This window comes from Arachis hypogaea, chromosome 3 (genome assembly GCF_003086295.3).
Source record: "Arachis hypogaea cultivar Tifrunner chromosome 3, arahy.Tifrunner.gnm2.J5K5, whole genome shotgun sequence".
NCBI lineage: Eukaryota > Viridiplantae > Streptophyta > Magnoliopsida > Fabales > Fabaceae > Arachis > Arachis hypogaea.
Window position 1 is genome coordinate 30,152,588 of NC_092038.1, and position 4,719 is coordinate 30,157,306.

The 4,719-nt window shown below is 28.5% G+C and overlaps 1 long non-coding RNA gene across 1 annotated transcript; it reads left to right on the forward strand.

Annotated features, from left to right (window-relative positions):
* Positions 1 to 2,032: 2,032 nt before the first annotated feature.
* Positions 2,033 to 4,719, forward strand: LOC140182576 (uncharacterized). Its single transcript, XR_011878459.1, has 3 exons — positions 2,033 to 2,212; positions 2,300 to 2,360; positions 4,471 to 4,719. It is a non-coding gene; the product is annotated as an uncharacterized lncRNA (long non-coding RNA).

A 4,719-nucleotide genomic window follows, 5' to 3' on the forward strand; every position in this document is an offset into this window, starting at 1 on the left:
ATTTTCTTAATTAATTATGATTGTAATAATTCATCACAAATTTGTATTTTGTAGAAAAAATTTATCAATCATAAAATACAAAAAACTTAACCAAAAAATTTAAAAAATATTGATTAATTACAAAATAAAAATTATTAATTGTACTTTAATTATGTTGTAAAATACAAATTGGGGCTATTTAGAATTAGTTTTTTATCATTAATGTTAACTTAAATTATAATAAGATAAAAAATAAAAATTATATATAATAATTTAATTTAATTATTTATAATACTAAAATTATTCTTTATTATATTCCATTTGTTTTTATTCATTGGTGATCTTTAAATATTTATTAAAAAATAAAAATTTGAATGGATTAAATTGATTTTTTTTTCAATTAATAATATAATTATTGTGACATTTGCTTTTCTCGGTAATATTTTTTAATTTATTTAATTTAATTAATCGTCTCTTTCTTATTTTATGCTAATTTAACTAATTAAAATTAATAAATTTTAGTTATTTTAATTCTTGCAACTTTTTATTCTAATAATGTATTTCAATTAATGCATTAATACAATTTTAATATTTATATGTCATTAATAATAATAATCTCATTTTAAAGTGACATTTTATCCCATATATAAAATATATCTAATTATAGAAAATCTACTATTTCTTTATACGATTAAATTAGACATATTTATATTCAATTTATTTGATAACTTAATTAGAATTAATTGTATTAAAAGATTAGATTAACATTATAGTAGACTAATTATATTGTTATTAATTAATTATATTAAAAGATTAAGATTATGATGGATTATTATTTTATTATTTTTTATTTTTGATATTAATTCAGATATTTAGTTTCTTTTTATTATTATTTTTTATTATCTTACTCTATGTGTTTATTCCCATAAATCTTGCTAAATTAAACAAGATACTATATATCTTCTTTTTATTCCTCTTTTATATACACATAAAATTTATTAAATTATTTCTCTTTCATTTGATAATTTTATTTCTCTTCTATTTATATTTCTTTCCTTTAATATTTTATTGGTTCTTATTTTTCTAAATTTTACTTTAATTTATGTATTTGTTCTTATTACACCTAACATTTTTTATTTATGTGTAATATACATTCTTATATATGTTATAGAAATATGATTTGATTTCATTAACTTGCCAAAATTTTTTGAAAAATCTAAAGCTAAAGCACAAAAATATATTTATAGATATTTTACTTTTTTAACTAAAAAATATAATATTTTTTGCCATATTTGTTGAAATCCTAAGTTAAATATGAATATTAATTTTTGAAATAGAATAAATATGTTTTAAATTTTTTGTATCTAAAAATAATATTCTATCAATGTTAGAATTATTTATATGGATAAGTAATAGTGAATATACAATTATTTAGGATGGATAGAATTAAGTACATCTTTTTATTGAAAATACGAATTTAAAAATATTATATTCAATTTTCAATAGTCAACCTCTCATTAATTAAACCATTGTATGTTCAAAAGATTTTTGAAGAAATGAAATAATTTTAGATATATAATTTTTTGTAAAAATTTAATTAATTCAAGATATTTATTGTTGTTGATTAGAAAAGTAAAGTGAAATGACAATTTAATATTTTTATACTCTTAAAATAATATTTATTTATTTTTCAAGCATTATTTATCATTCAATGATCACATTAATATAATTTAATTTAATAAATTTTTTTATCATCATTTGATTGAATAAAAATTCCATTTTATCTAAAAATTTTAGAATTTCTTAATCTCAAGTGTAAACTCCGTAAAATTAGTAAATAATTAATCAATAAATTAATTTTTAATAAAAGAAATTAGAAATGTAAACTTTATATTAAAATAGGATATACTAATTAAAACAAAAATTTTGATACTAATTTTAAAAAATTTGATCTAAAATTATGCCGAACAGATTGAACCGATCGAATTGAGCCCGAACCGGGCCCATAGGCCCAACCAACTCATTAAATAAGTGAGAATAAGCTCATTCCATTCCCATTTCAGCATGCAAAACACGCTGGGCAGCTAGCCAATTGGGGAAGAACACCTTGAGTTCCCAAACCCTTGGCATCAATTCAAATTCACATCACTTTTGATCCGGAGTTTCGATTGACGATCCGTTTGCGGCTATGCGACCGCAGCGTCAAGCTCTACAAAGCCCAGTACATTGTAAGGTAAGGAATCCATATTTCCTTCCTCGATTTTCTCAGTTTCAGTTTCGAAAATTCATGAGCAAAGATGTTGAAATTGTTAACTTTCAGTGTTTAGGATCAAATTAACTTGGTGGACTTGCCGAGTCTTGTCCCAATTTCCGTTGGTAAGGTGAGAATTCTAGAACTCTAGTTAATTCTCTAATTTTGTGTGTGTTGGGTATTAAATATGGATATGTATATGTGTGGTAATGTAAAATTAGGCGTATATATATATTAATTGGAGCTTGATTTGTGGACACTTGAGACTTGGTGGAGGTTGGATGACGTTGCCTTGGTGATTCCGGACCTCTTGGGGCTGTGTTCGGTGCATTAGTAGGTTGACTCGGGTAATATGTGAAAATCGGCCAAGATATAGTTTAGGTTTCGCGTATTTAATATATAATGTTTTGTGAAAACTTAGGCTAGATGACCATAGGATAGGTTGAATGCATAATTGTACTTAATGCTTAGTAAGACTTATAAAGGATGTTGAATGAGTATGAGGATGGATTGATGGTTATTACTTATTGTTGATGTTGGTGATAAAATGCTATATGGTGAATTGATGATGTTTGCTAAGGTATGAGGGTGAATATGTATTTTGTGATGGATTATTGATGAAACTTGTTGATTTAAGTGATGAAATTAGGGATGAGAATGTGTATATAGGATTATAATTGATTGAGGTAGGATTTGGAAGTTTTGGTATTTTAATTGGTATGTTGTTATGCTGGATATATGTATAGTAAGTGGGGTTTGAGTTTGGTTTTAATGAAAATGAGGTTTTGAAATTTTTGTGAAAATTAGTTTTTGGCCGAATTTCGGCGAGCCATAACTTGGCTTCTGGACCTCCAAATGATTTCAAACTTGTTTTGTATAAAAATTGATCCGTGAAGTTTATGGCGTTTGAAGAATGGATGAAAAATGTTTTAAGACAAAAAAGTTATGCGCGTTGAAAGTTTGGGGTTTAAAATGGTGAATCTGCAGTTTTCAGACTTAGTAAAATTTTTGGTAAAACGTACGCCCACGTGTACATGTGGTGGTTACTGCCTCCCATGCATGCGTACGCGAACAAGCCAATGCGTACGCGTCATGGGCCAAATTTGCACGCCCATGCGTACGCGAGGCCGACGCGTACGTGAGGCCGACGCGTGCGCGTGGCCTCTATTTTTTGTAAAACTGGATTTTGTGTTTTTAAATGGAATTTCAAATTTCTAAACCTCTATTTTCATTCTTTTAGTTATAAAATATAATAATAAGCCTAGTAGTTAGTTGAAACTAGGAAATAGAGGTAACTTGGGAATGAAGTAAAGGTTAAAAGATAAAACAGAAAAAATAGAGGTAACAAAATTAAATGAAGAAGATGAGTATGTATGAGGAATATATGAATTATATATGAAGTAAAGGTTAAAGATGAGTTGTGTGAGGAGGATGTGTATCTATGACAGCTATATGATACCATGGCTATGATGAATGATTATGTAATGAATATGAATGGTTATGAATATTATGCGTCTTATGAATTTTAATTTTATCTAAGATACGAATTTTTCTGGGTACAGAGCTGTGGCTTGCCACCACGTGTTCTAGGTTGAGACTCGATACTCTGTTGACCCTACGTCGTAAGGGTGATCGGGTACGTATAAATCCCCGGAAATGGATATTCCCCATTGAGTAAGTTAAATAAGAATGTATGAATCTATGAATGAAATGAGAAAAAGCTATGCATAGACTCATGGGGATGCGCGATGAGGGAGTTTAAGGGTTTCAGACTTGTCGAGTTGGCTGGATAACTGACAGATGAGCATCATCAGCCATAAGACAAGCATACATCATGTGCATTATGTTTGTTTGTTTGCTATGCATTATTTGGGAGTGCCTAACTGTATATATCTTGTTAATTGCTATATTTGTTACTTGCACTACTTGTCTCCTACCTGTGCTTGCAGTTGTCTGTTTATCTGTGTGTAAACTCACTTGAGGTTTCTGTGCAAACTCACTAGGAGGAACGGAGGAAAGGTGATCAGAGTAAGGTTAAGATTAAGTTAAGCTGAGTTTAGATTTTCCTTAGAACATTACCCCCTTTGTGGTTTCTGTTTAGTACTTAAGCTTTATAATCTGAGTGTCGGCGTTCTAGGATTGCCTCTGGTATTTCCAGGACCTTATATATTATGTGTGCGGCACCTTTACCATGCTGAGAACCTCCGGTTCTCACCCCATACTGTGTTATTATTTTTCAGATGCAGGTCGGGAGGCTCCTCGGTAGGCATCTGGACTTTTGAAGCGGATTGGTCTCTGGGTTTTATTTTGATGTATAGCTTTATATATATGTACTTGACTTTCTCTCCGATCAGCTTGTTTATTTTGTTCCTCTTAGAGATTTAAGGAGAGTTAGGGTTTCAGTTATGTATTTTGGGTTTTCAGGATATGTATATATATATATGTAAATATTCTCCGGCCAGCCTTAGCTTCGCAGCTAAGTTAAGAGC